This window comes from Protopterus annectens, chromosome 3.part1 (genome assembly GCF_019279795.1).
Source record: "Protopterus annectens isolate FY-2018-M chromosome 3.part1, PAN1.0, whole genome shotgun sequence".
Lineage (NCBI taxonomy): Eukaryota > Metazoa > Chordata > Ceratodontiformes > Protopteridae > Protopterus > Protopterus annectens.
Window position 1 is genome coordinate 900,078,834 of NC_056732.1, and position 22,705 is coordinate 900,101,538.

Genomic DNA, 22,705 nt, shown 5'->3' on the forward strand with positions numbered 1-22,705 from the left:
TTTTTTTGATTTGATGTTCGAACTTCCAAATGTCGAACATTTGGTCTTGACCATGTAATGTTCGACATTTTGGATATTCGAACATTTAACATAGACCCTTATATCATTCCTCATTGATGTCTCATTATGAGTTGTTTTGCTTAGGCTTACTTGTGGTCATCTAGCATTAAGTGGTCGCTATGAATTGTGGCTTGCTTGGGCTTATTCACAGACAGTGCAGCGAACCTTAACACATTCACCCAATGACTATGAATACCCAACCTTAAAATAATAAACAACTAATGTGGTTAATGGGTAAGTGTGTGTGTGTTTTTGGGGGGCTCCTGTAATATAGGTTTACATGATGCTTTGTTTAGTTCTCACAGCAGAAGCAGTTGTGTTTATACTGCTATGAAAACAGAAGGTCTGAGAATTTCAACTCACAAAAAGAAATATTTCACACACACACACACACACATATATATATATATATATATATATATATATATATATATATATATATAAATAGTTATTTATTTATTTTTATTTATGTTTTTGTATTTATTTATTTTACATTTGTTGACCAGGCTAGTCCAATTGGATACATGTCCATTTTCAGTAGAGGCCCGGGGAGAAAAGCTCCAGAGAAAAAAAAAACTTACAAAAATTTAAAATGTAACATAAATGATTACAAAAGGCATCGAAAGACAGTAATACAAAATTGAGTAAAAAAAAAGTTTACATAAAAAATAGAAGAAAAAAATAAAAAATTGACTTAAATATTACATAAAAATAGAAAAATTGACTTAAATAGACAAATAAGGAAAATAGTAGTCGAGACTCAGAGGCATTAGTATTTAAGTAAATACAGGTTAATATATAGAGTGTAGTATATAGAGGGGACTCAGAGACATTAGTATTTAAGTAAATATAGGTTAATATATAGAGTGTAGTATATAGAGGGGACTCCGAGACATTAGTATTTAAGTAAATATAGGTTAATATATAGAGTGTAGTATATAGAGGGTTTATTGGTAGGAATATAGTGGTTTTGGAGTGGAACAGTTAGTTAAGGATAACAGTTAGTCAGGGTTGGTACAAGAGCATAACCAGTGGTTATTGAGAAAAAGTTTTAGATTAGTTTTAAAGAGTGGGAGAGAAATCTGAGATGTAAGATCATGTGGTAGTTGATTCCATACTTTACCAACGTAGTTAGAGAATAAGGAGTCACCTGCTAAGTTTTTTGATAAGGTAGTATTAATCAACATTTTATTAGAGGAGCATAAATTCTTGAGGTTATTATATGGCGTAATGAGGGTAGAGAGAATTGGAGTGTTGCTGGGTTGGTATAGGGTTTTATGAGCTATTGTACGTTGGTTAAATCCTAGCTGATTAAGGAGTTCTAGCCAGCCCAGTTGTTTTAGATTCAGACAGTGATGAGTCCTGAAAGGTGAGTTTGTGGCAAATCTCGCAATATTGTTATATGATATAGCCAGTTTGTTGAGGTTATTTTTAGAAAGGTTAGTATATATGGGAGAAGCATAGAATAGGGTGAAGATTAATTGGGTTCTAGCTATTGCGGTCCTAACTTCTGATGTAAGGAAAGGTTTGATTCTATAGAGGGATCCTAGTTTTCTGTTAATTGATTTTATTGTAGTATTTATGTGGGTGTCAAAGTTTAAGTGATTATCAATTGTAATTCCTAGGAGTTTGGTGGTGGGGTTAGGAGAAATAAGGGTGCCATTATTGGATGTAAGAGTGAAATGTAGAGGGGTGGATATATGGGTAGGTGTAAAGAGTAAAAGTTTAGTTTTTTTCGGGTTGAGGAGAAGACAACGGTTAGAGAACCATTGTTCTACAGTGCTGAAAGCTTTTTGTGTAAGAGAATGAAGTTCGATCTGGGATGTGGCTGAACAAATTATAGTAGAGTCATCTGCATATTGAATGCAGGTAGAGAGTGGAGTGGATAGATGAAGGTCATTTATAAAAATGGAAAACAGTAGAGGGCCTAATATGGAACCCTGAGGAACACCTAGTGAGATAGAAAGGAGATTCGAAAGATGATTTTGACAGAGAACTACCTGTTGTCTGTTTTCAAGGTAGGATTTAAACCAGTTCATAGCAAGACTGTCAAGTGAGAGGGACTTCAATATGTGTAGGAGGAGTTGGTGATTAACCATGTCGAAGGCTTTAGATAGGTCAACAAAGAATGCAGAGGAAAGAATGTTATTGTTGCGATTTTTGTTGATACAGTTAGTGAAGGATAGCAATGCTGTGGTGGTACTATGGACAGTTAGCTAGTAGATTGTGATGGAGAAGGTGGTTAAGTAATTAATTGTTTGTGAATACATTTCTCCATTATTTTAGCAAGTGGAGACAGGAGAGCTATGGGGCAATAGTTGGAGAAATCATTGGAGGTTCCACCTTTGTGAAGAGGAATAATGTAGGAAATTTTCCAAATAGATGGGATAGTGCCTTCCTTTAAGGTTCTATTGATCAGTATGGAGATGGGATAAGCAATTGCTTTAGCTCCTTTTTGCAGGAATTCTCCTGGGAGTTTATCAGCTGAGGGGGTAGTGGGTTTTAGTTTTTGGATTAGGGAACAGATATAGGATGTGGGTATTGGTTCTAGGTGGAATAATGGGGGAGGAATGGTATTAGGAATAGGCAGACTAGAGGTGTCAGGGTATAAATGGTTTGCAAGATTCAGTATAGAAGTGGTAAAGAAAGAGTTAAAGGTGTAGGCTGTTTGTGTTGGGCAGTCAGGGTTGGAGCCTAAAGGATTAGGTGTGACAGTTTTGCTTGGGTATAGAAGTTTGTTAATACTAGTCCAAACTTTTTGTGGTTCTTTAAGGGAGGATTGTTGTATACATATATATATATATATATATATATATATATATATATATATATATATATATATATTTATATATATATATATGTGTGTGTGTATATATAGCTTAAAACCTGCTCATATGCTCTACTGCTGTACATATTTAACCTACAGCACACTAGCACATTTAGACCTTAGACTAACCTTCCTACTTATCAGCACATGTAGCATTGACTTCATTGTCTTGAACAGAGAATGATTATATTTCTCAGGAATGACAATACCCAATTTAACAAATAATTTAGTGGTTATGTTTGCAAACGAATAGTAGTAAATTCAGTCAGTTTATTCCATTATATGTATTAATGATATGCTTAACATTATGAATAACACAGTAAAAACTAACAATAAATAAATTAGAGTACACAAAACATGAATCTATATTGCATTAAGAGTTGTACATTAAACCTTGTCAAGTTTTAAGCCCTTTATGGCTGCCCATTTTCTAGAATGCTGTTCCCCAATCATTGATTGTTTTTGTCTTTTTCTTATGCCTGTATAATAAATGGCTGTGGGTCCAAAAATGTTCAAAATATGGTCACGGATCAAGGAAATGATTATAATTCTTGGTAGTCCATGGAGCTGCTCCATGTACTGTTGGTTATAAGGAAAAAAATCGCTAAGTATTTTGCTGGCTTTCAAAACCATAAAACACTTAGCGGATGCTGCCAGAAAGGCAGTGTAACTCTGTATGTCACATTTACATTTACCTTTAATGCTTTTCTTTTCACAGAATGTCCAGATTATTGCTTCATATTTTGGTTTCTTCCTCATATGATCTGTGGTTTTCAGACAAAACAATGAGGACTGAAGTCATTAAATAATGGCATACATTTCAGTTTCAAACTTCACATCTTTCACATTATGCATGCAAAAACATCCTGTTTTCCTAGTAACTTTCCAAGTGTATTTTTTTTTCTACAGGAAGTTAGGACACATTAAGGGTATAGACAGCTTGCAGAAACAAATAATTTGTTCTGACACTGTCATTTACTAGTCAGTGCAAGCAGATTTTATTGCAGAGCAGCAGAGCGTGCTTATGATTTGTTAAGGATGGGTCATATGACATTCTGGCACTGAACTGGTTTGTCTTTTTTTGAATATCAGAGCGTAATCAGCATGCTCTATGCACTACTTCATGATTATGTGGCTTTTTTTTGTTTTATTTATTTATTTTTTATTTTAATATGTCTTTGTCTAAGAACTGTCTTTTTACCATAATATTAATATGTGTTTGTACATGTGTGTGCTTTAATATTTGTATTTACATGTATGTGTACCTATGTGCGTGCGTGTGTGTGTGTGTGTGTGTGTGTGTGTGTGTGTGTGTGTGTGTGTGTGTGTGTATGTACATGTCTCTGTGTTTATGCATGTGTGTATGTGTGGGTGCATGTGTGTTTCCTTCTTTGTGTGTGTGATTGAGTCTGTGTGTCTATGTGTGTATGTGTGTGTATTTATATGTGCATTTATTTCTGAAGAAAATCTGAAATATGTATATATATATATATATATATATATATATATATATATATATATATATATTTATACACAATGTCTTTAACTGTTTGATTTTAGACATAAAAATGGCAGTGACTATCTGAGTTAGATAGCTTTAATGTTAATAAGCCAGCTAGTATATCATACAGTACACTCTTCTAGAGAGTATTAATTTGAGGCATACCCAATAAATATACACTATATCCTGAGTACCTGTATTATTTATTGATTTTCCTTCCACTAAGAAGAGTGACTTACAGACTTGTACACTTCCAGTGCTTGAAGGTGATCAGGTAAAAGAAAAACTATCCCCAGTAATTTATAACACACACACACACACACACACACACACACACACACACACACACACACACACACACACACACACACACACAAAGACTAGAAAAATGCTGAACAACTGCTACTCAAAAGTAAACCCCAATAGCAACCAAAGGAACAGTCCACTCAAGTTTACACAGCAATCCACTTGAAATGTTTTATTAAGCGCTTTTCATCCTGCAGTTTGCTAGAACGTCTTCAGATAAAACCATTTAAACATTTTCCCCATTTAAAACCTTTTTTTGCACTCTGTTCTAAACCAATAAAATGTTACAATATCATCGGGAATATTTTCCCACTGACTCCAACCAAGCACTTTACATTCCATTAAAAGTATGCTTTAACATATAACAATGTGTCCTTATCACCTCATCAGGCATTCCCTGCCCATGAAAAAAAAAAAGAAATTTCTTATTTTAGCGCCATACACTAAATTAATTGAGTTATAGCAACATCCTAAAAGTATGTTGCCATTTGACAAAATATTGGCTATAAACCCATCCATTTTTTGGCAAAAATCATTGCATTTTCCACAGCTCTGTGTCCTTCCCTATTCATTTTAATAATCTAGAAATTTTGTAGTATGCAATTATGTACACATTACCCCCAACACACACACACACACACACACACACACACACACACACACACACACACACACACACACACACACACACACACACACACGCATGCACAACCTCTCAAACACACACATATACAACCATCAGTTGCAGCCATTTGTAAAACTCTGATGTCTGCCTGAGATGAAATGAATGAATAAATACATAAATAGTAGTTCAGAAATGTATTTTCTCTTACTGTAGTCAGAAACATATAGGGATACTCACTGGAACCCCATAACTTTTATAAACTTCCCAGCTCAAGAATCAGAGAGAAAGAACCAAAAGTCAATGACCAATTTTACAAATTGCTTTTATAGTCCTAGAAAGTTGTTCACATAACACATTTTGATAGCAAGCATTTTCTGAAGGATATAACATCTGAAACACACATGCCTGTCATTATTTACTGATTGCACTAAACAGCAATCTACTAGAAAACCACACATTTTATATTGAACAGATTAAAATACCTCTCAACGTCTTTGCTCAAGAATTTTGGAAAAAGCCAGAAACAGTGTTGAGGGCAAACACCATAACAAAACACATTTAAAAAAAAAAAAAAATAAAAAAAATATATACATATATATATATATATATATATATATATATATATATATATATATATATATATACATGTGTGTGTGTGTGTGTGTGTGTGTATGCGTGTGTGCGTGAGTGAGTGAGTCTGTGTTTATCTATTTGCTAATTGGGTAGTCTGACTCGACAAAGTGCCCCTTTTCTGGGTAACCTATGGGTTTTCTGGGTAACCTCTGAGTTCTGTCTAGTAGGCAAATGAAGATGTACTGACTCAAGCAAAAGGAGCAAAAGGAGACTTTAAGGCTTGGGGAGTAGATTTTTAGGGTATGGTGCTAGCACCTTTCAAAAGTTTGAGTGTCATATGGTCAACACTATATGTTCGAACTTTTAAAAGTTCAAACATCCAAAAACAAAAAACTACACAAATAACCTACTTGAACATTTTAAGCAGGGGGCAAGCCCTCCTGCACCCCCCACATGGGGGGCTGTGCCCACCACTCTCCCCACTCCTTAAATATACCAACTCCGAGATTGCACTACAGTGCAGAAAAGGGAAAACTTTACATTCTACACTGTATGAAGATCTGCGTTAAAACGTTTGAACTTTCAAAGGTTCAATCATATGGTGTCGACCATATGACACTCAAACTTTTGAAAGTTCGAGCATCCAATATAGACCCTGCCTAACTCAAGTGCTAGCTCCCGTACCCTAAATTCTATTCCCCTATCCTTAAAGTCTCCTTTTGCCCCTTAACCTAAAACTCCAGTCCTCCTCTCTAACTCTAAAATCCCCAATTGATCCTTAAACCTAAAACCCAATCCCTTTCCCTAACCCTAAAGTGTTCCCACTCACTCTCTAAACTTAAAAGTCGATTCTCCATCTCTAAACCAAAGCTCACTGATCGCACCCAAACCCTAAAATCCCCTCCCATTCCATTAGTCTAAAACTTACCTGATACTTGCTAACTGTAAACTGCCATCCTGATCCCTAAGCCTAAAACTGCCCTACTGCTCACTAACCCTAAAACTTATTTCCTGCTCCCCAGTCTTAAACTACCTTCCTAATGCCTAACCCTAAAACTCCCCTACTGCTTCTGAAACCTAAATTCCTTTCCATGTAGCAGTCTAGAACCCTAAATTACTCTCCCATCATCTCCCATTCCCTTCTCATGACTGCCTCACTTAACTTACTTGAACTTAAACAACATGTTGGGATAAAGTGTGGCAGCTGCACTTTCTATGCATGGCTGCCACACCTTGCCTGAACTCATTTTTCCATTTGAACATGAGCAGCAGCCTGAGTAAACTACAAGATGCTCAAGTTCCTGGTTTCAGGATAGTGGTCTTCAATCAGCTGCAGTTCAACTTTAGTTTAAAATCTGGCCCTCAGTGTCAGTACAATTTTAATTCTTTTGATTTTGGTGTCATTTACCTGGATAACGTTTGATGTGTAGTTGTTTTTATGTAAGGAAAACTGCAAGGCATATTAGCATATTTGTAAACGTCTGTGTGCCATTAGGGTGAGACATATAATAACATCTTGCACAGACATGGTAGGGAATGTGTGAGGTTTTTGTTTTCAGTAATTGAGAATGTTACTTTGTATGACAGAGGATGAAAATGGAGAAAATTTTAAGATATAAGGGACTTAAATGGCAATTAATGTTAAATACATTCATTCATCCAGGTTATTTTAATTTTGTGTGTGACATCTTCTAAATTTTAGAATGGTTTAACTATTGCGTAGTCATGTGGCATGTATTTGATTTTTTTAAATGTCTGTGCAATTCAGTCATATCTAGGTCACTGAGTGCTCTGAGTAGTTCCCCCAACTAGTATTTTCCCATCCCAAATTAAAATAAATTATTTTTCTGAAGCTGAGTACCCCCTTCCAAAATAAATCTGTAACTGTGGCAAGCGGCTTGTTACAGCTCTAACAGCACCTTGCTACACTTAGCAGCATACTGAACATCTAATTGTAACTGCAAATGCTGTATTAGTATTGATTTAGGAAACTGTAGTAACTGCAGTTTCATAATTGATTGTCAGTATTGCATATTTGTTCTGTACTTGCACCGCACTGGCAACTACCAGTCATGCTCCCTAACATCATGGTGCAGGGACATCACTTCAACTGGCTCACCCTAGTTACAGCTCCAGTATTAATAACACTTTTCAGTTCTGATGAGGTCTCTGGTGGCTTGAGAGACAAAAACTCTAAACATGAAAAAACGTTTTAGATTAATTTTATCCATTACATTTTTGTATGTGGTATTTAGTTGTACACAAATTATGCATTTTTACTTATGTTCAGTGTATACTTCACAAAAAGAAGCACAAAATTACCTTACTGTGCTAACTGACATTTTAAAATTCAAAAAAAAAAAAAAAACATTAACTAAAATAAAATTGTAGTAAATCAAAAGTAAAAAAGAAAAGTAAAAATGCAGCTCAAAAAATAAATAAATAAATAAATAAAGCAAAGGGTATATATATATATATATATATATATATATATATATATATATATAAGGTGAAATGAAATTGCCAATCTTAATGATATGCTATCAGCAGTGTGATATTTCTTATGAAGAACAAAAGATATCTTCACTTCAAAAAATAGTGAATTCACTGAAATTGACATAGGACAAGTCTACCTATGAATTAAAATTCCAAGAGAATTCAAAGAAGTCTCCAATGATTAATATGTATGTAGCAGATCTCCAACATTTCAAAAACTTGGAGTGACATCTGGAGCTACCCTTTTATAGTAGATACTGGACCATATGATGCAAATAATTACGGAATCAAATAGTATCCTAAATATATACTGTTAACAGGAAAGAACGGCAAAGACCCCATAAGCAACCCAAATTCTCAAAAGCTTGCACGGAGTGCAAGATCGGTGCAGGAGCTCAAGCAGGCTATATATCTGCCGTGTGTTCCAGGAACAGCCTGCAGGAGCGTGCATGAGCACTCCTGCACTAATCCTGCACAGACTAAGCCCTGGTATGCAAATCACCCCTTTTTCAGGAGAAATCTATGCAAATGAGGTGATTTTGCAATCCAGGAAGCTTGCAACAGTCCGTGTAGGACTAGTGCTATCTGCAGAAATGTATTTGGTTAGTAACTGAGTACATTTCTGCAAAATCCAAAACAGAGCTGTGAAAGCCCCAAATAAAGGCTGCATATCATGTAGTAAGCATGCCAATGGCCAAGTATAAGGCCATTTGCATTGGAAACAAAAAAAATAATAAAAAAATCAACTTTTACTTTTTTTAGCCGACCGCTGCTGTTTAAGCGTAGGGCAGCGGTGCGCAAATGGGATCGGGGGAAAAATAAGAAAATAAACCTAAAATAAGCAGTCTAACTAAAATAACTATTCTGCCATGCAAGTCAATGGCAGGCAGAAGACAACCTGGCCAGTGAGTAGTGGTTGCTAAGGGGGGGGGGGGGATCAGTGCGAGACATGTAACTATGCATTAGCAGGCAATCCTATGCAAATGAGGGGAAGGATAGTGAATCCCAGTTTTCCCCAGCATGTGAGTCAGGTCCCAACAGTGTAAGAGTAGGAATAACTTGGTACAAGCCAAGGAGTTAGGTGACATCATGGGGGGGGGGGTGTCAGGCATACTGTAAGCGGATTGGAGCCCTGTGGCTCGGGACTGCTCCTAGCTTAGCCCAGCTAAGCTAGGGGGTGTGTCTAAACCTGCTTAGCACTCTTTACAAAGCCTAAGCGGGTTTGCACTCCGTGCACCGGGTTTTACAGGAAGACAAAAGAGGTTAAACCAGGAAATAGCAGCACTGTGCACATTTGAGCGCTCTGTTTGTGGGGCGCACACACGGGCTTAAACAGGAAAAGGCAATGGGAAGGGAAAACAGCAGTAGGAAGATATTCCAGGAGAACTAGCTTAGCTGGCAGGTGAAATGTATCAGAATCAGCCAATTACACAGGCAGCAGCCCAGCCCAGAACACTACTATAAACTATGCAAACACCTTCCCCTCTGTTTTTTCTCACACTCTACACCACCGATGTAAACAAGTGGGGAACTTTTAACACTCAGTACAGCAAAATGATAGGGGCTGCAATAGCTATCATACAACAACTTGTGGAAGAGGCTGAGGGTGGTGAGGATATGAATGCTGTCCACCAACCCACAGTGAGGAGACGGAGAAGAGTGTACAGACCCAGGCTAACCTACCAGGGGCTACATGAGCTGGATATAGTGGAGCGCTATAGGGTGGACAGGGACCTCCTACAGCAAATTGTTGTGCAGTGCCAACCACGCCTGACACACAGAACTAACAGAGGGGAATCCATCCTAGTGGATACCAAGGTATGTAAAGGCCTAAGAATACTAGCTACAGGTACCTTCCAAAGACCAACTGGGGATATGATGGGGATTTCACATGCATCAGCATCCAGGGTACTCCACCAGTTCCTGGATGCCATGTCAGCACATGTCGGTGAGCACGTATATTTCCCCAACACCCGAAAGGTATTGGCCAGCAATATGCAACTGTTCCACCAAATAGCAGAATACCCTGAGATAGTGGGTGCTAGAGACTGCATGTAAATATGCATCAAAGCACAACCCGGTGAGCAGGGAAGGGTCTACATCAACCACAAGGGCTTGCCCTCCATCAGCTGCCAGGTTGTGTGCAATGCCCAGGGCATAATAATGAATGTGCGTGCTGGCTGCCCTGGAAGCTATCACAATTCCCACATCTGGCATCTGATGCAACTCTACCAGTGATTTGCCAATGGGGACATCCCACATGGTCACCTAGTGGGGGATGCTGGATATGAACTGGAGCCGTGGCTGATTACATCCATCACAAATGCACACACACCCAAACAAGAACTCCATAATAAGGCACACGCAGAGACCAGAATTATAGTAGAGCATGTGTTTGGGATGCTAAAGTCACGGTTCCCATGCCTGGACACATCTGATGGAGCCTTGCAGTACTCACCAACTACATGTACCCAAATTGTCCTTGTATGTGCCATGCTACACAATATGATCCTGCAGAAACAGTTGCAGCAGGAACAGCATGGGGCAGGGCCACACAGCACCCTACCATTGCCAAGGCCTGCACAAGCACAAAGTGACTCAGAGGCAGAACAACCTGAGCCTGCCCCAGTAGGCAGAAGGAGGTGTGCCCAGTATGCCCTGGCCTTGGCAAAGAGACAATGCATAGCACATACACTGACAGAGGAGGGACCCAGGGAATAACACCTCTCTCTGACTCTCACATACAGTAAAAGAGATGCCAAACATTACACTCCCTGTGCCTAACCATTTGTAGGGAGTGTACTATGTGTATCTGACATAGACAGCCCTGCAGCACCACCCTCAATACTGGGACACCCGCAAGGTAGGTGACTCACACATGCCAGTCAGGGGCGGGGTCACATATCCAACAACAGTCACAGCCAGCAGGACAGGTGCAGACAAACACAAACAAAGGCAGTGCTTTGGCCTCTGAATGAGGCCTGTGGGTAACCTCCCGCCAGCCTACACAGACAGACTACAGCAGGTCAGGCAGTGGGATGTCAGTTCTGAAGGGTAGGAAGTCAGAAACTAATATGTAGGTAATTAAAAGCTAAGATCTATAGTACACTGGTATGCCTCTATTCAGCATGATAGGTAAGAAAACAGACTGAAATGGAGTACCCGACATACCAGTGCAGTCCTAGCAAATGTGCACAAGTGTCAGGTGTGCCTCCCCCATATTATTTAGAAATGTAGTCACAGTCAGGTGTGCCCCCCAATCCTGTGTAGAAATGTAGAAATAGTGAGGTGTGCCCCCCCCCCATCCTACGTAGAAATGCAGAAATGTAGTAACAGTCCATGCCAAATGATCGACAGATACCCTGCAGAGACAGCATGCTACCTCTAGGTGTACAACACAAAGGTTAGCACTGCAGTACAAATGACCTGGACTTGATCCACACATTCAATACAGATGGCCATACTGGGCATGCCCACACACTTAGAGAAATTAAGGCAATGTCAGTCAACAACATACTGGATGGTCATACTGGGCATGATCACACACAATCACATGAAGGCCATGTCTGCAAACACCAGTGGACCAGACATACCTGGCAACAGCAGATGTTAGTGCAGACACTCCTCAGTATGCACCACTCATGTTTTGCACACACAGTGGATAGGAATACAGGCATATATGTAAGGACAACACACGATAATAAGCCAAAGGTAGACATTCATATATGTTTTGAAGAGGGTGACCGTGACAAGGAGTCATCCAGTCCTGTCCGACCCAGCACACAGGCAAAGGGCCGCAACCACATGAGGGTCAGATGTCACTCACTGCAGATACTAGCCACGAGTATCTGTCAGCATTACAGAGTATGTGGTGCACGTGCCAGCTGTGCAACATGACTGTTCAAGGAAGTAGTTATCTAGCCGCTGTATACACATACCTGTGAAATATGACCCAGGTTGTGCTCGCATGTGGCATGTTAACCCCTAGATGAATGGGTTATGGCCCATGCACACACACTGCCTTCCTCATAGCCCCACTATGACAAGCCTGCTGAGGTCATCCACTGTGGAATACACCTTTGGGAGAATTGTATCCCAGTACTCTCTGTGGCGCATCCCATAGCTGCATAGTGCTCTAATTTGATAAACTAGTTAGGTAGGAGTTCTAACACCAGCCTTGGCAACTGTGTGTGTCTGTCTGTCTCTGTAGAACAGAGTGCTTTTTAGGGTAGTCACAGCCCCTACAAGTTAAATGCTCTACTTTGGTAAGGCTGCTGATGTCATCCACCTAGAAATACACCTCTGGGAAGATTTCAGCCCAGTAAACTCCATAACATGTCCTGTAACTGTGTATTGCTGTAGTATGGTAAAGTAGTTAGGTAGGAGTTCTAACTCCAGCCTTGACAACTGTGTCTGCCTGCCTGTGTAGAAAGCAATGCTTTTTAGGGTAGTCACACCCCCTACAAGTTAAATGCTCTACTTTGATAAGGCTGCTGATGTCATCCACCTAGAACTACACCTCTAGGAAGTTTGTAGCTCAGTAATCTCTGTAGCGTGTCCTGTAACTGCGTATTAATGTAGTGTGATAAAGTAGTTAGATAGGTGTTCTAATCCCAAACATGGCAGGTGTGTGTGTGTGTGATTGTGTCTGCCTGCATAGGGAGCAATGTTTTTTAAGGTAGTCACACTCCCTACATGTCATATGCCCTACTTTGCCAATCCTGCTGATGTCAGCCAATGTGATATACACCTTTGGGGAAGGAGTTCTCCAGTAAACCCTCTGGTGCATCCTATAACATCTCCATGCTGTAGTGTGATATAGATCTCTGTTAGGGGTTCTATACCCACACATGGATGTTTTGTGTGTGTTCCAATGTCTGTGTAGGGAGCAATGCATTTTAGGCTAGTCACACTCAGTACATGTCAAATGCCATACTTTTACTATCCTGCTGATATCAGCCAATGTGATATACACCTTTGGGGAAAGCATAGTCCAGTAATCTCTGTGGTACGTACTATAACTGCATAGTGCTGTAGTGTAATAAAGTAGTTAGGTAGGGGTTCTACTCCCAGACATGATAGACGTGTTTGTGTGTGTGTGTGTGTGTGTGTGTCTGTGTGTGTGTGTGTGTGTGTGTGTGTGTCTGTGTGTGTGTGTCTGTGTGTGTGTGTGTGTGTGTGTGTGTGTGTGTGTGTGTGTATGTGTTTGTAACTTGTATCCTGTGTGGAGGTGGGTGTGAGTGTGTGACACCTGGCCCCAATGTGGAGTGGGTTTTGCAAATTTCTTATAAGGTAGCCCTAGTATGTATCACAATGTCCACTGTACAGGGATAAGACATGTGAATTAGCTGAGAGGCTGGGGTGCAAATCCATACCCATACATGTGACATCAAGGCCAGGCAATCACAGTTAGCAACCCCAGTATTACCCAGAGCACACTCACAAACCATGTCTCATACACACACACATACACACACACACACACACACACACACACACACACACACGCACACACGCACACACGCACACACACACACACACACACACACACACACACACACACACACACAAACATATGCGGAGGCAACAGCCAATATGTGTGTAGTACACTGCATATTGGCAACTGATAGTAACTATCTATTTTATGTACAATTCGAGCAGATGGCACATACAGCTAACGCATGATGCTAAGATAAAGGAGATAGTAGGCGAAGACCCCAGCTTTTCTTTTAAGAATAAGAAATCTCTAAAAAGGCACATATGCTATCCTAGAGACGGTAAGGCAGAAAAGGAAGGAGAAGCAACATCAATAAAAGGAACTACACCATGCAGAAAATGCAACCAATGTAAATTTATAGACACTAGCAACACTTTTTCACATTCTGATACTGCTAGAATATTTACATTTAATGTACAGGCTACTTGCCACACTAAAATATTGTGTACATAGCTGTATGTGACATCTGCTCAAATTTTTCTGTAGGTAAAACTAACAGGGAACTCAGATTTAGGATACGTGAACATCTTCTACAAATTAGAAATCAGAACCTTACAAATGTTTCAGCCAAGCATGTTAAGAATACAGACTCGGGACATGCATTTAGGTTCCAAGCAGTAGAAAAGATAGAGGAAAATGAGAGAGGGGGAGACACCACTAATAATACAGAAACATCAGAGACACGCTGGATTATCAGGCTAAGGGCTGATAGAGGCTCTGGCCTTAATGAGAGAATTCCCCTAAAACCAATACTTAGAAACAGACCTTTGGCCAAATAGTATAATAAATTGTTTTATGGTTATTTTTGTAAATACATTTTAATGATTATTCAAGGCTTTTGGCTAGTATTTATATGTACACTATTCAATTTAATATATATCATGTATTTTATATATTTTTATGAATTAACTCATTGGTTTAGTATGAACTAGCAGTTAATATATATGCAAGTAGTATCAAAGTCAGTAAGTAGTGGATGTTTTAGCTGTAATGAGCATAATTAGATAGCATTGCAAGATGCCAATTAAGTAATTTGAGTTTTAGTTGCCTACCTATATAGGATGGGCTTGCAAGTTCATATTTTATGTAAAGGTCTGAGGAAGTAGTGTGTGAAGCATTACGAAAGCGCTTACTGACAATAAAACCTTGTTTTTATCATATATTACGTTTCTTCAGCCGCAAGTTTGGATTGTTGATATACTTTGCGACAATATTTTTCGCTTTTGGAATATCTTACAACCCATTAATACCAACCTTAACCTTAAAGAACTTTGCTTGTTTTAATTTGTTGACTGTGGTTGGTATCAAATGGCTGAAGGTATAAGGAATTACAGTACAACTAGCACGAGTGATGTCATTGAACTGGAATATGTTCTGAACAATTGAGGTGAGCAAAAAAGTATTATTAGAAAAAATTTGATAAGCTGTATGAACAGTACAAACAACCCCTTATTAGCCAATGAACGACTAACAGCTGAACACCAGAATAAATACAAAGATACAGGGCAGGATTCACGAAGGCTTGCACGGAGTCTAAGAGTAGTGTAAGACTCCATGCAGCCTTCGCGATCCAGGAACAGCCCAAAGTCCGTGTAAGAGACCAGCTAAAACGTTTCTTACATGGAGTGGGCGTGGATAAGCTAATCACCTCACTTGCAGCCGAATAGCATGCAAATGAGGATGATTAGCGATCCAGGAAGCCCAAAACAGCCCGTGTAAGAGCCGTTTTAGCTGCAGAAATGTACTCAGTTGACAACTGCGTACGTTTCTGCAGAAACCACAATGGAGCCATGTCAGCTCCAAATAAAGGGTGCATATGTGTCAGGCAGCATGCCAATGGCCAAATATGTGGCCATTGGCAAGGTAACCTGATGCAAAAGTAATAAAAATATAACGGGCTGCGCTGCATAATACATAAAAATGAAGGTTAGAAACCCAGAAATGTGGGTTTTATGCAATACATGGATTTTCAATGCAGGGACCAGCAGACCAAAAACAACATGGCCACCGTGTAGTGGTTGCTAAGGGGGGAAGCTGAGTCTAAGAGATGTAACTAAGCATTAGTAGGCAATCTGATGCAAATGAGTGTTAGTATACTGAATTCCACTGTCACATAGCAAATGAGCACATTCTGAGTAGTGTAAGAGTTACAGAAGGGGGAGGAACAGAGTAGGAGATAGGTGACATCACAGGGGGGAATGGCAGAAAGAAATGCAGTTCATTGGAGGTCAGAGTTACATGACAGATGTCAGACACATATCATGGAAAGAGGAGTGCCACAACATAAGCATGGGAAAGTCAAGAAATGGAAGGTGTACACTGTTGCCTACACCAAAGTTTCTTGCTGGGCGTGCATGCGCGTGTGCGCGCGCCATGCAGCGCGAGTAAGCCAGTGTGCATGCGTGTAAGGCAGTCTGAGCATGTGGGAGCATGTTGGGAGATGTTTAACACTGTTTGCGCGGGTGTGCGCGTGTTTTAACCCGAATAAGCAGATTCTGAACCGTGTAAGCATGTGTGCGCGCGTATAAGCCATTGTGAGCGTGTTTCTGCTGGTATACATGCTGCTCCCCCCTGAGGAAACAGAAAGGAAAAAAGGAAGCAACGGAATTAGTAGGAAGCTAGCAGGGAATACTGCTGGAGCTAGCAGGTGAAAACAATTAGAAGCAGGCAATTACACAGGCAGAATAGTAGCTCAGCCCAACACTTAAAAATCTACAAAGAGCAGTGCAAGATGTTTCTCGCAACAGACACTGCAAGACAGGAGTAAGCTATTAGAAGTGAAAACTGAAAAAGCTGAACTCAGAGCAGAAATGTTAGGGGCTGCCATAGCTGTCATAATGAGACATAGGCGACTTGCTGAAGGTGGTGACAATGCAGATGGTGCCAGACAACCCACAGTGAGGAGACGGAGAAGAGTGTACAGGCCCAGGGTCACCTACCACGGGTTACATGAGCTGGACATAGTAGAGCACTATAGAGTGGACAGAGACCTCCTGCAGCAAATAGTGGAGCTGTGCAGGCCACACCTCACACACAGAACCAACAGAGGGGAACCCATCCCAGTGGAAACCAAGGTATGTGTTGGCCTAAGAATACTAGCAACAGGTACCTTCCAGAGACCAACTGGTGATATGATGGGGATATCACAGGCATCAGCCTCCAGGGTACTGCACCAGTTCCTGGATGCCATGTCAGCACATGTCGGTGATCATGTATATTTCCCCAATGCCTGTGAGGTATTGGCCAGCAATATGCGTTTCTTCCAGCAAATAGCGGAATACCCTGAGGTAGTGGGTGCAATAGACTGCACGCACATACGCATCAAAGCACCAGCGGGTGAGCGGGGTAGGGTCTACATTAACCACAAGGGCTTCCCCTCCATCAACTGCCAGGTCATGTGTGATGCCGAGGGCATAATAATGAATGTGTGTGCTGGCTGCCCTGGGAGTTACCACGATTCCCACATCTGGCATTTGACGCAGCTGTACCAGACATTTGCCAATGGGGACATCCCACACGGACACCTAGTGGGGGATGCAGGTTATGCACTGGAGCCGTGGCTGATGACACCCATCAGAAACGCACACACACCTGAACAAGAATGCCATAATGAGGCACACGCACAAACACATAATGTAATAGAGCGTGTGTTTGGGCTGCTCAAGTCACGGTTCCGGTGTTTGGACACATCTGGTGGAGCCTTGCAGTACACACCAACTACATGTACCCAAATTGTCATGGTATGTGCTATGCTACATAATATGATCTTGTGAAAGCAGCTGCAGCAGGACCAGCATAGGGCTGGGCCAAACAGCCCCCCACCATTGCCAAGGCCATCACAGGCAGAGCGTGACTCGGAGGAGGAACAACCTGAGCCTGCCCCAGTAGGCAGAAGGAGGTGTGCCCAGTATGCCCTGGCCTTGGCAAAGAGGCAACGCATAGCACATACACTGGCTCAGTAGGAACCCTGGGAATGATACCCCCTCTGACTCACTCAAATAATAACATGGATGCCTAAAATGACATGACCTGCTCACAAACATGTACAGGGAAGTGTAATATGCGCATCCGACAGAGGCAGCCCTGCAGCACCACCTGAGGCATAAATGCCATGTGTTAAGTAATGTAACACCATGTACTATATGCACACCTGAGCACCCTGACTAACATCCTACCCTCACCAAGCATCATGCCACAATATGACAATGAGATGATCAAGTGCAATAATTGACTGAAGTATCACAGTTAGTCAAAGGGGATCCAATGTGTGCCAGCCTGGGATGACATGCTGAGCATGACATGATGCTCCACCTGCTAGGACTGGTGTGCACCTATCAGTGCAGGCCGTATGGATACTGGCAAAGGCTGTTGTTACCCACAGCGTGCCCTGAATAGGTAAGGCTCAAAACACAAACCTACCTCCATAGGTATCAGAAGGGATAAGAATAAGTTAAGGGATAAGTCAAAACAGCAAGATGCATGCAGTCTAAACTCACCCAGTATGGAGAATGTTGATATCTGTGCTGTAACAGAAAACTGGGTCAAGGCTCACAACAGCACCCTAACACTACCAGGTTACACCTCATACTGTGCTGTACAGCCTCAAACCATGGAACAAGCTACAAAAGGAGGGTGACTAGCAATAATTGTCAAGGATAACCACACCCCCATGTTGCTACCACAACAAGAAGCAGCATGGACTAGCCATGGTCAAGTAACAGTGGCTAAAACTGCCCCCCAGTTTATAGCCTGCTACAGACTACCATCCCAACACCAGGAACTGCACCTGGCCTATGCTGGAATACATTAATATATCAAGTCCCCCAAACCACATTATATTGGGTGACTGAAAATACCCAGACATAGACTGGGAGCATTATACTAGCTCCAACAATGTAGGACAAATGTTCATAGAATCCATAAACCAAAATGCCCAGGAACAATGTACCACTCCCACAAGAGGGGTAAGCATACTGGATGTGATAATCAGCAACATGGGTACTGGATGGCAAGATGAGAAGTGTATTGCTCACTGGTAAAACCAGACCATAGAGTAATCACACTGGATATACAAATCCTGACCACAGTCCCTGGCCAGAAAACCACAGTGGAAAACATGTGTAAAGCAATATTTGCACTCCTCCAAACTGATGTGGAATCCATTAAAGGTCCTGTGCAGGTGCAAAATATGGGCCACACCTCAGAACCTGTAATACAGCCATTCCATGAACACTGCCAGGAATGCTTGGATTATGCAATCCTAAATTAAAACAAGACACAATGCCATACACGCATGCATCTGGCATGGTGGACACCAGCCATAACCAAACCATGCAAGAGAATGAGGAAGCTACTACATGATAGAGCAAACATAAACAATGAAGTAATCACTGATCAGTAGTATGGCAATAAAATAAGCCTAGCACTTGTTCTCAATACTTCTCTATTAAGTAAGCACTCTCGTACTAAGTAAAGCACTACATCTACTTACCACCCCTGTGAATATTCACTTCCCTTAAAGGTATACCACTCCCTTATACTGTTCTAGCATGTTGAGTGGTAGATTACTGGTGTCGTCTTCAGTTCAGCTGGTCAATCTGGGTATCTTGAGACAATGCTACAATTGTCTCATGTACACAGACAACCCTCTCCTCCTCCCAACAAACACAAATACATGTGAGAGATGCAACTATATAGCCAAACTGGAGGCTGAACTCTCTCAACTCAGGGCTGGCATGACCAGACAGGAGGAGATGGAAACCACACACACAACAATCCCAGTCCCACATAGACCTACCACAACTGCAAACCAAACACATAAAAACACAAAGACATACTCGGAGGCTCTAATAAAAAAACTTACCAAAACAACAGAGGCTCCCAAAGCAGACATCCAAAAATCCACCACCTCAAAACAAAACACATGCAACACATACTTCAATAAATCAGTGTGTCGACCAATCGCAGCCCTTAAGGCCAAACACCTTGCTTGATACACTAGTAATAGGTGACTCCATAGTCAGACACACTGATGTCCCACTGACCAGGCTGAACAAGGAGAAGGTGACTGTGAGCTGTCTATCGGGAGCTAGGATCCGCCACATAACACACGCACTCAGGGCACTCCAAAGCAAGTACAAATATGACTCCGTCATTGTCCATGCTGGTGTGAATGACCTGAGACGTACCTCCCTGGACTACATGAAAAGAGACATAGAGGAGCTCTCCGATTATGTAGCCCAGGCTGGTATGACCCTGACCCTGAGCAGCATCTTGCCCTCACCAAGAATGATACCACAATACAAAGACAAGATGATCAGCTTTAACAATTGGCTCAAGTACTGGTGTCATTCTAAGGGGATCAATGTCTGTCTGCCTGGGATGATATGTTGGACAAGCCACGCTGCTTATGAGGATGGCTTACACCTGTCACCACTGGGCTTCCGGATATTGGCTAAGGCTCTTGCCACCCCATAGTTCTTTTTTAGGCAAGGCTCAAAAGACAAACCCACCTCCTTAGAAAACAAAAATGGAAAAAACTAAGGGTAATGCTGCTCAACGCCAGAAGTCTAAATCTCAAGATGCAGGCACTTGATGCACTCCTCAGCATAGAGAACATCGGCGTCTGTGCAGTAACTGAAACCTGGTTCAAGGCTCCTGAGAGCACCCCAGCGCTACCAGGCTATACCTCGTATCATGCTTTTCGCCCCAAACCCGGGCGAACCACAAAGGAGGGGAGTGTCCATATTCATAAAGGACACCCACACCTCCAGGTTAGTAGCAACACATGAAGCATCAGAGACCATACAGGTGCAACTAACCATAGGCAAAACTGCTATACAACTGGTAGCATGTTACAGACCACCCTCCCAATCTCAAGAACCCCACTCAGCCTTCCTGAAGACATTGGAGGTATGAATGTATCACAAAATACCATCATACTGGGAGACTTCAACTACCCAAACATAGATTGGGTACATTATTCTAGCCCTAATACCCTAGCCCAAAGGTTCCTGGAATTCATAAATTCAAATGCACTGGAACGACTAGTCACCTCTCCCACTAGGGGAGATAATATACTAGACTTGATCATCACAAACATGGGGACAAAATGCTCCACACCGGAAGTATACCCCCCACTAGTGAGATCTGACCACAAACTAATCACCCTGGATATACATATCCCACCTCCACCCCCAGCACAAAAGACCACAGTGAAAAACTTCTCAAAAGCAGACTTCACTCTTCTTAAGACTGAGATGGTATCCTTTAAGCCCACTGTGCCAGTGGATACCACATCCCACAATGCCGAATCCTTCACTAATGCTTTCTATGGACATCTCCAAGAATGCATGGATCATGCAATCCAAAACAAATCCAAGTCCCTCTCCACCAAATGTAAGCGTCTTGTCTGGCGGACCTCAGCCATAAACAAATTGTATAACAAAAGAAGGAAGCTACTGCACGTCAGAGCGAAATCCCATGGAGGGAAGACATCTCTGATCAACATTAGCAGAAAAATACGTTCTCTCATAAAAACATCCAAGGCAAACTTTGAGAGAAAAATCGCTAAGGACACTAAAGATAACCACAAAGCCTTCTTCAGCTATGTTAGAAACCTGGGCGGAAACCCTCAGATATGCTCAGAGTTGGTTCACAACAACAAAAAATACACTGAACCCACAGATATTGCTAACATTCTGGCTGACAGGTTCAGTGCAAATTTCTCCCCTCCTTCACCCCCAAAAGAAGAAATGCTTATCCCAGCTGAATGTAATCTCCCTGTCATCTCAGATGTCCAAGTGAGAACCGCCCTAAACAAAGCAAAAAACACAGCATCAATGGGTCCTAACGGTATCCCAGGGTGCGTGTTACGTGAACTCCAAGAGAAGCTAAACCCTCACATAAAAATGCTATTTAACCTTAGCCTTACTTCGGGATATGTACCTGAACACTGGCGTACAGCAACAGTGGTCCCACTCCACAAGGGGGGTGCCTCTACAGACCCTGGAAACTACCGCCCCATAAGCTTAACTAGCCTGGTCTGCAAAGCTATAGAAAGAATCATTATGGAACTCATAAACAGAGACATAGGGGACCTACAGACACTTGAGCCCACCCAGTTTGGCTTTTTAAAGGGCAGATCCTGCCTTTTAAACCTGGTTGACTTTTTCAAAACAGTCACTAGAGCCATTGATGAGGGCAAAGCAGTCCATACAGCATACCTGGACTTGGCTAAGGCCTTCAACACAATACCCCACTCAGGCATCATAGATAAGCTAAACAGCTTAAAAGTAAACCCTTATGTCACTAGATAGGTTGCAAGCTGGCTAAAGGACAGAACCCATAAAGTTAAAATCGCTGGAGCAATGTCAGACTCAAAGCCAGTCACAAGTGGTGTCCCACAGGGATCTGTCCTGGGACCCCTCTTGTTCGGCATTTATTTCTCAGATGTTAAAGCAAACATGGGAGGGCTGTGGCTGACAAAGTTTGCAGATGACTGCAAACTAGGTGCCATAGTCGATACACCAGCAGACACACACAACCTACAAAAAGGCCTCACTGAAATGGACAACTGGTGCCCTAGTCACGGCCTTAAACTAAATGCCAAAAAATGTATAGTCATCCCTTTTGGAAAAAACAAAGTACCCACAAATTATCACATAGACAGCAACCCACTGAGTATGGAAAAAGTAATCAGAGACCTAGGGACCCAAGTAGACAGTGACCTCTCATTTGACACCCACGTTGCCAAAGTGGTTAGAAAAACATTCTACCTTGCACACCTCATCATGAAGGGATTCACATCCAGATCCAAGG